Genomic DNA, 13,440 nt, shown 5'->3' on the forward strand with positions numbered 1-13,440 from the left:
TGTACTTTGTCGTAATGCCCTGATTTAATCTCATAGTACTGATCATGATATATGTATGTGCATTGTTATGCCTTCTTTATTTGTCAATTTCCCAACTGTAATTTGTTCACCCAACGTGCTATTTATCTTATGGGAGAGACACCACTAGTGAACTGTGGATCCCGGTCCATTCTTTACATCTGAAATACAATCTACTGCAATACTTGTTCTTTACTGTTCTTCGCAAACAAACATCATCTTCCACACTATACGGTTATTCCTTTGTTTTCAGCAAACCAGTGAGATTGACAACCTCACTGTTACGTTGGGGCAAAGTACTTTGATTGTGTTGTGCAGGTTCCACGTTGGCGCCGGAATCCCTGGTGTTGCGCCGCACTACACTCCGTCACCAACAACCTTCACGTGTTCCTTGACTCCTACTGTAACACCCCAAGCTAAAATAGCACTTGAGACGTTACTACATACGTTACAAGCAGAAATTTCTAAGACATTTTAGGAAAAATTCGACAGAGCCTCCTTTGTTTTTTCAAGACATCGGAAACAGGCAAGTACATATAAAGGCAAGTTACATCACCAGCAAAACTAGCACCACGTTCGGCCATAAACAAATCTGCAAACACATGTAAAGAAACTAACGTCCGCACAGAATACCAGTTGCCATAACCAATGGGTAAAACCAACAGCAATTTAAGAGACAAACTTCCACAAGACTCATGACCAAAAATGACATAATAGACTCAAACTATCCAATTCTGGGTTCCAACAAATAGATGAATCAAGTGTGAAACGTGAGGTGACGTTGGTGCAGGTACTACTCCCAAAACTCCCCATGCATGACGTCCTCAAGGATTACCTAAAAACATAGAAACAACAAGGGTGAGTACAAAGACTCAACACGTTCACAATCAGATAGTAAACCTTACATAAATCGAAACACCAACACATCATAATCCATCATTAATCCATTAGAACATATTATGATGTCCTATATGCCTATATGCTCATCACATCACATCGCGGATACCGGTATCGCTTGAGTAGACACCCGTCGGCATCTACTCACTCCAACTAGTGGAGGGTGCCTCCAAAGTGGGTCGCAACCCATCAATGAAGGTCGCATTGTGCCCACCAAAGTAGGTCACCTTATCATCATTGTCATCATGAGTATGCAGTATGCATAATATGCATGGGTCATCATCATCATTATCATTTGCATCATGATCAGATCATAAACATTAAATAAAAAACCGAGTGAATAGAGATATGCAAAATTCACTATCCGTCATGAACTTGCCTCAACCGCGGGGCATAAACTGTTGATTGTAGGATTCCGAACCGGAAGTACCAACACCTGTTATAGAAACATATATCACACTCAATACACATCATCACTTGAAAAGCATACAAACAAGAATAGCATCGCTCCTATGCGCAAGCAACCCACTGATATTTACTGTACATTACAAAATTACTCCGAGAAACAACCGATTGAACTTATAGGTGGTCAAAGAGATAACTACTACTGGCTGCTGGAACATTCTTTTCCTTTTTGTATTATCACAGAGACAATATATTCTCTGCTAGTGTAAAGCAAAGAAATAAACTGCAAGTTCATCTCACGTACACATACACAGCCTATCAATTAATTTTTCTGTGGCTTACTAACAGGAAGCCGCAGCAATCAAACTATCTAAAACATCACCTAGTTGTTTACGATCAGACCTGGAGCTACACAAGAGTAACAAATACATGACCCAGAACAAGTGTCTGTCTCACGGTAAGCTCCAGTCAAGAAAACTAGGAAGGACTAAGCTAGCTTTCTAATATCCCTGTAGCTTTAATCCCTCTAAGAATTCCTCCAACGCTAGAGAAAATACTGGAAAACTTCAAGTACCAAATCCATTGATGGATTTAACTAAATCGTGGACAGTAAAGCAGTTAACTGAATTTTATTCTAGATCAACCTATTCAAAACTCTACAGCCGCAGACTTGCAGGCAACAGAAACTCGAGATGACTAGATACAGCCCAAGTAGCTTTCCACCGTAAAGCATCAAGGAGCTAGGAATGGCTGAATACGAAAGAAATACAACTAGCTGCTGCAGGTACAGAACCCACAAAACTGAAACGAGACTGCTGTCCTACTTTCCAATCCAAAGTTGCAGGTTAAAAGACGTTACAAAACATGATTCTTTTCAAGTCCAACCACGCACACTACTACAAACAAATTGCTAAGGAGTAAGAGCTGCAAACGAATGGGGACTAACCAAAACAGAGGTGATTGCCTGACTATCGACCGACGAAACTGCTTGATGAATACGAACCGTCAAGAGCAGCGGCAAAGCCTCGCAGGTATTGCAGGGGCAGCGACAACTGATGGCGGCGACGTCGCCAAACAGGAGGACACAACGGCGGCGCCTGGGGCAAAAGCGCTAGAAAATAATCTAGGGTAAAACGGTGGCGGCGGCGGCCAATACGACCTCGTATACAGGGCAGGGCGACCGCAAAATGTGTCTGACTCTCGTTCAGAAAGCCCAGCCCAGCCCATGATTTCTCTACCTCCCGTACTGAAGAGGCCACAAAAAATAAAAGATGATGGTTCTATACTAGAAACACGATGAGGTTAAGATGGTTAAAGCTACAGGTTTTAGAACAACAGGTCTTGAGCTCAAGCACTACTACACACGTTTTTTTTTGTTTTCCTCTTCTCTAACCAACCATTCCAAAAAGCCTATACAAAATAATTGAGTAAGCACAAAAGATTAGCTCCAAAAATTTGGGATATTACATTCTTACCCCCTTAAACAGAATTCGCCCCGAATTCTTTCTTTTACTCTACTCGCAAAACTAAACGGAACAAGTAAAAACATATTCATGCATCACATACCGGCCATAAACAGTTCTGGATACTTCTCGCGCATGTGAGACTCAAGCTCCCAAGTCGCCTCACGCTCGGTTTGTTGCGACCAAAGAACCTTCACATACTTTAGCGTCTTATTTCTCATAACTCGCTCGGACTCATCTAGTATCCTCACAGGTCGAACTTCAAAGGTTAAATCTTGTTCAAACGTAAATGGTTCCATGGTAATTTGTCGTTCTGGATCACGAAAATGCTTCCGCAGCATAGAGACATGGAAAACATTGTGCACACCTTTCATTGTCTCGGGCAACTCAAGTCGGTAGGCTAGCTTTCCTACTCGTGCCACTATCATGAAAGGTCCAATGTACCGCGGACTGAGTTTTCCTTTGATGTTAAATCTTATAACACCTTTAGTGGGTGACACCCTTAAGAGTACTTCCTCACCAACCTGAAACTCAACATTCGACCTCTTGGAATCAGCATAACTCTTTTGCCTGCTTTGTGCTGCCAACATATTCTGTCTAATCTCTGCTACCCTCTCCGTGGTTTGCTGAACCCAATCTGGTCCTAACACTGCCTTCTCGTCCACGGCATCCCAACATAATGGAGATCTACACTTTGTTCCATACAAAGCCTCGTAGGGTGCCATCCTTATGCTAGCCTGATAACTGTTATTATAAGCGAACTCCACAAGTGGCAAGTGATCCTCCCAACTCCCTTGCTAAGAAAGGACACAACACCTCAACATATCTTCGAGTGTCTGGATTGTACGCTCTGATTGGCCATCGGTCTGTAGATGAAACGCCGTGCTAAGTCTCAATTGCGTCCCCAAAGCACTTTGCAAGCTCTCCCAGAACTTTGATACAAACTTAGCATCCCTATCAGAGGTAATGGTTTTAGGAACCCCATGCAACCTCACTATCTCCCGTACATATACTGGTGCTAAGTCACTTGCAGAGTCAGTGGTGCGGATAGGAATAAAATGAGCAACCTTGCTAAGTCGATCCACGACCACCCAAACTGCATCCTTCCCTCTCCGTGTACGAGGTAAGCCAACAACAAAATCCATGGCAATGTCATCCCAGGGCCATTCCGGAACTTCTAAAGACTGCAACAGTCCCGCTGGCCTCTTATGCCCAGCTTTTACTCGTTGGCAAACTCCGCAAGTGGAGACATACTTGGCCACATCAACTTTCATTCGTTTCCACCAATAAGTCTTTTTCAGGTCTTGATACATCTCTGTCTCTCCAGGATGAACGGTGTAAGGGGTACGATGTGCCTCCCTTAGAATGTCCTCCTTCACCTGAGACTTTTGTGGCACACAAAGACGACCAAGAAACCGGATAGCCCCGGTCCCATCTATAGTGAATTCACCAATTCTACCTTCTAAGATGTGTGCACGCACTTGCTGCAGCATTCGATCACTTTGTTGTGCTTCTCTCACTCTATCTGGAATAGCTGATTGAAGGATGAATTGTGTTTCCTCATTGGCTACACCAGCAAAACAATATGAGATGTCCATCCGTTCAAAATCAGCAACTAGACAATCTACAGTGGGAGGTACAGACTTGCGGCTAAGGGCATCTGCAACCACATTCGCTCTCCCTGGGTTGTACTGGATAGTCAAGTCATAGTCCTTTATCAGTTCTAGCCACCGTCTTTGTCTCAAGTTCAATTCCTTCTGTGTGAAGAGATATTTGAGACTCTTATGATCAGTAAAAATATCACAAGACTCTCCATAAAGATAATGCCTCCAAATCTTGAGCGCAAAGACCACAGCTGCAAGTTCTAGGTCATGAGTAGGATAGTTCTGCTCGTGCTTTTTCAGTTGCCTAGAGGCATAAGCAATAACCTTACCATCTTGCATCAGTACACACCCAAGTCCAATTAGAGAAGCATCCGAGTAGACTGTGAAGCGCTTACCCGGCTCAGGAAGGGTAAGAATTGGAGAAGTCACCAAACTATTCTTGAGAGTAGAGAAGCTATTCTCACATTCATTAGTCCATTGGAATTTCACATCCTTTTGGGTTAGCTTTGTCATTGGCTTGGCAATAATAGAAAAATCCTTCACAAACTTCCTATAGTAACCTGCCAAACCTAGGAAACTTCTTACTTCCTTCACATTGGATGGTCTCGGCCAGTCCAAAATTGTAGAAACCTTGTTAGGATCTACCATGATGCCTTGCTGGTTAATAACATGACCAAGAAAAGACACTTGTGAAAGCCAAAACTCACATTTCTTCCTCAAAGTCTTATTCTTCCTCAAAGTCTCAAGCACAAGTCTCAAATGACGCTCATGCTCCTCTTCTGTCTTTGAATATATGAGGATATCATCAATAAACACTACCACAAAGTTATCAAGAAACCGGTGTAGCATATTGTTCATTGTCTCCATAAAAATGGCAGGAGCATTGGTTAGTCCAAAAGACATAACCTTATATTCATAATGCCCATATTTGGTAGAGAAGGCGGTCTTCTCAATATCCTCTTCCCGCACACGAATTTGATTATAGCCAGACTGGAGATCAATCTTGGAGAACACCTTAGCTCCATTCAGTTGATCAAACAAGTCCTCGATGCGGGGCAATGGATACTTATTCTTGATGGTCACCGCATTAAGACCACGATAATCAACACATTTTCTCCAACTACCATCCCTCTTGGCGGTAAACATAACAGGTGCCCCCCAAGGTGAGACACTTCGCCGTATCAAACCCTTGGCTAACAAATCATCCAATTGTTTCTTCAGTTCCTCTTGAAATGGTCGTGACAATCGATAAGGAGACATAGAGATAGGTCGAGTTCCAGGAATAAGATCAATACGGAACTCCACATCCCGCTCTGGTGGCATACCAGGCAGCTCATCAGGGAATACATCTGGGTAATCTCGTACCACTGGAATAGCTTCAATTAATTTTGTAGTACTCGACGTCTCAGCAAGGGCCAAAAGAAACCCTATCTTGACAACTCGCTGCCTAGGAAATAAGCTAGCCAAGACGAATAGAGAGTGTGGAGGGGCATTTCCCTGAAAGATCAACTCCTCTCCAGATGGGGCTTGAAGTGAGACAGTCTTCCAAAAACACGATAACACGGCTCGGTAGCGATGTAGCCAATCCATGCCAAGAATAACATCAAAGGGCTTCAGCGGAATGACTATAATATTAGCTACAAAGTCTTGATCATCTATAGATATCACACAACCAGGACAAACTATGGAAGACGAAATTAGACCGCCGGGAGAACTAACGACAACTGACTGCCCAATCTGTTGTCGGGATAAATTGGCCTTATTTGCAAACTCTAGCGAGACGAATGAATAACTAGCCCCAGAATCAAAGAGAACTAGTGCATCATGAGAGTCAACCGGAAGTGTACCTGTCATGACATCTGGACGCCCGAAAGAAGCACTAGTCGGCATGGCGTAGACCCCAGGTTGTGGCGGAGCAGAGGGGGTCCCAACACTATGGTGAGGTGGTGCAGGTAACTGAAGCGGAGCAGACGGTGTAGGATGCTGAGTTGACATAAGCGGAACAGCTTGCCATACATAACCAGGAGGTGGTGCATAAGCTGGAGGAAACTGTGGAGTAGGAGTGGGAGCAGCAGCTAACATGTTTACAGACCCTCGAGATGACGTGGTGGTAGAGCCAGCAGATGTCCTCTCCCATTTAATAATGCTAGCAGGGTTTTCACGACATACACGTCCCATATGACCTGGCTTACCACTGTGATAACACTCTCCAGTCCAGGCGCACTCAGAAGCACGGTGTCCCTCGCCACATTTGAAACAGATCATGCCCTAACCAGGTACTGGTCGAAAGGATGGAGTGGATGAAGAAGAGCGTGGCACTGAAGAAGATTGAGAATTGGATTGTTTGAACTTTGTTGTTTGTTGCGGACGGTGATTTCCCTTGAACTTCTTGAAAGGGGGTCGCTGAGTAGACCCACTACCGCCACGGTGATTTCCCTTATGATCACCACCTGTGCCACTAGAACCTCCTGTACGACCGTCCTCCATGGCAGTGAGTCGAACTTCCAACTCCATTCCTCTAGCCTGCTTAACCATGGACATGTAATCATTCGGAGGCCTCGCTCCCATCACCTCTCTGTATCTAGAATTAAGTCCTCGGAAAAATGCCCTAGCTTTCTCTGCCTCATCATGCCTCACACGATCAACAAAGAGAACCATCTTGCTAAACTCAGCCTCATACTCATCCACAGATAGCTTTTCTTGCTTAATGTTCTTCAATTTCTCTGACATTTCATCCTTGAATGATTGTGGATAATACTTGTCAGTGAACTGCTGCACAAAAACAGCCCAAATGGGCTCCCCATGAACAGGAACATATGCATCACGAACTCCTGTCCACCATGCATCAGCAAGACCCTTAAGGTTGAAAGCCACAAAGAGAACCCGCTTGTGCGACGGTAACTCCATAGCAGCCATATACTTCTCCATGGTACTCAGCCAAGACGATGCATCCATCGGTGTCCCATTCCCATGGAAATCGCCAGCCTTTAGTTCCAACCAGTTTTTCAAAGTAGTCTCTTGGCCATCATGTCCATCATTATTTCCAGAATTGCCTCCATCATGTTGACTATTTTCAACCTCTACATCAGACTCCTCGCCATTGTTACTGCGGCCTCCTCGACCACGAGCATTGCGGCCACGAGCGTTGCGACCACGAGCGCGACCTCTAGCTCTCGGTGGCATAACTATACATCACATAACCAATTATCAGCCAAGCATTCCACTAATTAAGGGCATAACCTTATAAAAATATAAGAATACAACACAACCGTAAATGCAATGCATGACCCAACCCAACCTACTGTGCACTAGTGTGTCAAGTTTTAAGTTTGTTTATTTTATTTACATACCACGGACCTAAAGCCCGCTCTGATACCAACTGTAACACCCCAAGCTAAAATAGCACTTGAGACGTTACTACATACGTTACAAGCAGAAATTTCTAAGACATTTTAGGAAAAATTCGATAGAGCCTCCTTTGTTTTTTCAAGACATCGGAAACAGGCAAGTACATATAAAGGCAAGTTACATCACCAGCAAAACTAGCACCACGTTCGGCCATAAACAAATCTGCGAACACATGTAAAGAAACTAACGTCCGCACAGAATACCAGTTGCCATAACCAATGGGTAAAACCAACAGCAATTTAAGAGACAAACTTCCACAAGACTCATGACCAAAAATGACATAATAGACTCAAACTATCCAATTCTGGGTTCCAACAAATAGATGAATCAAGTGTGAAACGTGAGGTGACGTTGGTGCAGGTACTACTCCCAAAACTCCCCATGCATGACGTCCTCAAGGATTACCTAAAAACATAGAAACAACAAGGGTGAGTACAAAGACTCAACACGTTCACAATCAGATAGTAAACCTTACATAAATCGAAACACCAACACATCATAATCCATCATTAATCCATTAGAACATATTATGATGTCCTATATGCCTATATGCTCATCACATCACATCGCGGATACCGGTATCGCTTGAGTAGACACCCGTCGGCATCTACTCACTCCAACTAGTGGAGGGTGCCTCCAAAGTGGGTCGCAACCCATCAATGAAGGTCGCATTGTGCCCACCAAAGTAGGTCACCTTATCATCATTGTCATCATGAGTATGCAGTATGCATAATATGCATGGGTCATCATCATCATTATCATTTGCATCATGATCAGATCATAAACATTAAATAAAAAACCGAGTGAATAGAGATATGCAAAATTCACTATCCGTCATGAACTTGCCTCAACCGCGGGGCATAAACTGTTGATTGTAGGATTCCGAACCGGAAGTACCAACACCTGTTATAGAAACATATATCACACTCAATACACATCATCACTTGAAAAGCATACAAACAAGAATAGCATCGCTCCTATGCGCAAGCAACCCACTGATATTTACTGTACATTACAAAATTACTCCGAGAAACAACCGATTGAACTTATAGGTGGTCAAAGAGATAACTACTACTGGCTGCTGGAACATTCTTTTCCTTTTTGTATTATCACAGAGACAATATATTCTCTGCTAGTGTAAAGCAAAGAAATAAACTGCAAGTTCATCTCACGTACACATACACAGCCTATCAATTAATTTTTCTGTGGCTTACTAACAGGAAGCCGCAGCAATCAAACTATCTAAAACATCACCTAGTTGTTTACGATCAGACCTGGAGCTACACAAGAGTAACAAATACATGACCCAGAACAAGTGTCTGTCTCACGGTAAGCTCCAGTCAAGAAAACTAGGAAGGACTAAGCTAGCTTTCTAATATCCCTGTAGCTTTAATCCCTCTAAGAATTCCTCCAACGCTAGAGAAAATACTGGAAAACTTCAAGTACCAAATCCATTGATGGATTTAACTAAATCGTGGACAGTAAAGCAGTTAACTGAATTTTATTCTAGATCAACCTATTCAAAACTCTACAGCCGCAGACTTGCAGGCAACAGAAACTCGAGATGACTAGATACAGCCCAAGTAGCTTTCCACCGTAAAGCATCAAGGAGCTAGGAATGGCTGAATACGAAAGAAATACAACTAGCTGCTGCAGGTACAGAACCCACAAAACTGAAACGAGACTGCTGTCCTACTTTCCAATCCAAAGTTGCAGGTTAAAAGACGTTACAAAACATGATTCTTTTCAAGTCCAACCACGCACACTACTACAAACAAATTGCTAAGGAGTAAGAGCTGCAAACGAATGGGGACTAACCAAAACAGAGGTGATTGCCTGACTATCGACCGACGAAACTGCTTGATGAATACGAACCGTCAAGAGCAGCGGCAAAGCCTCGCAGGTATTGCAGGGGCAGCGACAACTGATGGCGGCGACGTCGCCAAACAGGAGGACACAACGGCGGCGCCTGGGGCAAAAGCGCTAGAAAATAATCTAGGGTAAAACGGTGGCGGCGGCGGCCAATACGACCTCGTATACAGGGCAGGGCGACCGCAAAATGTCTCTGACTCTCGTTCAGAAAGCCCAGCCCAGCCCAGCCCATGATTTCTCTACCTCCCGTACTGAAGAGGCCACAAAAAATAAAAGATGATGGTTCTATAATAGAAACACGATGAGGTTAAGATGGTTAAAGCTACAGGTTTTAGAACAACAGGTCTTGAGCTCAAGCACTACTACACACGTTTTTTTTTGTTTTCCTCTTCTCTAACCAACCATTCCAAAAAGCCTATACAAAATAATTGAGTAAGCACAAAAGATTAGCTCCAAAAATTAGGGATATTACACCTACTGGTTCGATAACCTTGATTTCTTACTGAGGGAAAACTTGCTACTGTATGCATCACACCTTTCTCTTGGGGTTCCCAACGGACGTGTGTTAACTGCACGCATCAAGCTCTTTTTCTGGCGCCGTTGCCGGGGAGATCAAGACACGCTGCAAGGGGAGTCTCTCACTTCCAATCTCTTTACTTTGTTTTTGTCTTGCTTTACTTTACTTTATTTACTGCTTTGTTTGTTCTCTATATCAAAAATACAAAAAAATTAGTTGCTGGTTTTACTTTATTTACTGTCTTGTTTGCGTTCTCTATATCAAAAACACAAAAAAAATTAGTTACTTGCATTTACTTTGTTTAGTTTGCTTTATTTACTACTGGTAAAATGAATACTCCTGAAAACACTAAGTTGTGTGACTTCACTAGTACAAATAATAATGATTTCCTATGCACACATATTGCTCCACCTGCTACTGCAGCAGAATTTTTTGAAATTAAACCTACTTTACTAAATCTTCTTATGAGAGAGCAATTTTCTGGTGTTAGTTCTGATGATGCTGCTGCCCATCTTAATAATTTTATTGAACTTTGTGAAATGCAAAAGTATAAGGATATAGATGGTGATATTATAAAATTGAAATTGTTTCCTTTGTCCTTAAGAGGAAGAGCTAAAGATTGGTTGCTATCTTTGCCTAAGAATAGTATTGATTCATGGACTAAATGTAAAGATGCTTTCATTGGTAGATATTATCCTCCTGCTAAAATTATATCTTTGAGAAGTAGCATAATGAATTTTAAGCAATTGGATAATGAACATGTTGCCCAAGCATGGGAAAGAATGAAATCTTTGGTAAAGAATTGCCCTACCCATGGACTAACTACTTGGATGATCATCCAAACCTTCTATGCAGGACTGAATTTTTCTTCGCGGAACTTATTGGATTCAGCTGCTGGAGGTACTTTTATGTCCATTACTTTGGGGGCGGCAACAAAGCTTCTTGATGATATGATGGTAAATTACTCTGAATGGCACACGGAAAGAGCTCCACGAGGTAAGAAGGTAAATTAGTTGAAGAAACCTCCTCCTTGAGTGATAAGATTGATGCTATTATGTCTATGATTGTGAATGGTAGATCTAATGTTGATCCTAATAATGTTCCTTTAGCTTCATTGGTTGCTCAATAAGAAAATGTTGATGTGAACTTCATTAAAAGTAATAATTTCAACAACAATGCTTATAGGAATAATTCTGGTAACAACTATAGGCCATATCCTTCTAATAATGGTAATGGTTATGGTAATTCTTACAACAATAATAGGAATGTACCCTCTGGTCTTGAAGCCATGCTTAAAGAATTTATCAGTACACAAACTGCTTTCAATAAATCTGTAGAGGAAAATCTTGGTAAAATTGATATTCTTGCTTCTAAGGTTGATAGTCTTGCCTCTGATGTTGATCTTTTAAAATTGAAAGTTATGCCTAATGAAGATAAATATATTAAGTTATTTTCTACAACAAACGCCATACAAGTTCGAATTAATAAAAATATTAGATTAATGGCTGAATTGCATGCTAGGTGGGAAAGAGAAGAAAACGAAAAACTTGCTAAAGAGAGTAATGTAGCTAAAGTTTGGACTATTACCACCACTAGTAATGTTGATGCTTCACATGTTACTACACCTCCTACTATCAATGGTAAAATAATTGGTGTTGGCAATGTTTCTACTCCTAGTGCAAAGCGTACAAAATTACCTGAAACTGCTAAAACTGCTGAAACTGTTTGTGATAAAACTGCTGAAATTTTTCAAAATATTGGGGACCATGATCCCATTGCTGTAGATCATAATGGTTTAGATTTTTATGATTGTCACATCTCTGAAGTTATAAAGTTCTTACAAAAACTTGCTAGAAGTCCTAATGCTAGTGCTATAAATTTGGCCTTTACAAAACATATTACAAATGCTCTCATAAAAGCTAGAGAAGATAAACTAAAACTTGAAACTTCTATTCCTAGGAAGTTAGAAGATGGTTGGGAGCCCATCATTAAGATGAGGGTCAATGATTTTGATTGTAATGCTTTATGTGATCTTGGTGCAAGTATTTCTGTTATGCCTAAGAAAATCTATGATATGCTTGACTTGCCACCATTGAAAAACTGTTATTTGGATGTTAATCTTGCTGATAATGCTATAAAGAAACCTTTAGGGAGGATTGATAATGTTCGCATTATGGTTAACAATAACCTTGTCCCCGTTGATTTTGTTGTCTTGGATATTGAATGCAATGCATCTTGTCCCATTATATTGGGAAGACCTTTTCTTCGAACTGTTGGTGCTACTATTGATATGACGGAAGTAATATTAAGTATCAATTTCCTCTCAAGAAAGGTATGGAACACTTCCCTAGAAAGAGAATGAAGTTACCTTATGATTCTATTATTAGAACAAATTATGATGTCGATGCTTCATCTCTTGATGTTACTTGATTCACACTTTCTGCGCCTAGCTGAAAGGCGTTAAAGAAAAAAGCGCTTATGGGAGACAACCCATTATTTTACTACAAATTTTTTATTTTTTATTTGAGTCTTGGAAGTTGTTACTACTGTAGCAACCTCTCCTTATCTTTATTTTATTGCATTGTTGTGCCAAGTAAAGTCTTTGATAGTAATGTTGATACTAGATTTGGATTACTGCGCAGAAACAGATTTATTGCTGTCACGAAATTGAGCAGCCCCGTCTGTAGATAACTCATAAAATTCTGCCAATTTACGTGCGTGATCCACAGATATGTGTGCAACTTTCATTCAATTTGAGCTTTTTCATCTGAGCAAGTTAAGTGCCCCAGAAAAATTCGTCTTTACGGACTGTTCTGTTTTGACAGATTCTGCCTTTTATTTCGCATTGCCTCTTTTGCCATGCTTGATGGATATCTTTGTTCCATTAACTTTCAGTAGCTTTGTGCAATGTCCAGAAGTGTTAAGAATGATTATGTCACCTCTGAATATATGAATTTTCAATTATGCACTAACCCTCTAATGAGTTTGTTTCGAGTTTGGTGTGGAGGAAGTTTTCAAGGGTCAAAAGAGGAGGATGATACAATATGATCAAGAAGAGTGAAAAGTCTAAGCTTGGGGATGCCCCCGTGGTTCATCCCTGCATATTTCAAGAAGACTCAAGCATCTAAGCTTGGGGATGCCAAAGGCATCCCCTTCTTCATCGACAACTTATCAGGTCACCTCTAGTGAAACTATATTTTTATTCAGTCACATCTTATGTGCTTTACTTGGAGCGTCTGTTTGTTTTTGTTTTTGT

General features: G+C 41.4%; 1 long non-coding RNA gene across 2 annotated transcripts; it reads right to left on the bottom strand.

Moving 5' to 3' along the window:
- Positions 1-433: 433 nt before the first annotated feature.
- Positions 434-9,855, bottom strand: LOC139836016 (uncharacterized). 2 transcript variants are annotated; one of them, XR_011751644.1, is made up of 5 exons: positions 9,614-9,855; positions 8,642-8,698; positions 6,235-8,200; positions 1,295-1,351; positions 434-853 (listed from the first exon to the last, which is right to left on the bottom strand). It is a non-coding gene; the product is annotated as an uncharacterized lncRNA (long non-coding RNA). The 2 variants fall into 2 exon arrangements; XR_011751645.1 differs by lacking the exon at positions 1,295-1,351.
- Positions 9,856-13,440: the final 3,585 nt, after the last annotated feature.

This window comes from Lolium perenne, chromosome 2 (assembly GCF_019359855.2).
Source record: "Lolium perenne isolate Kyuss_39 chromosome 2, Kyuss_2.0, whole genome shotgun sequence".
Lineage (NCBI taxonomy): Eukaryota > Viridiplantae > Streptophyta > Magnoliopsida > Poales > Poaceae > Lolium > Lolium perenne.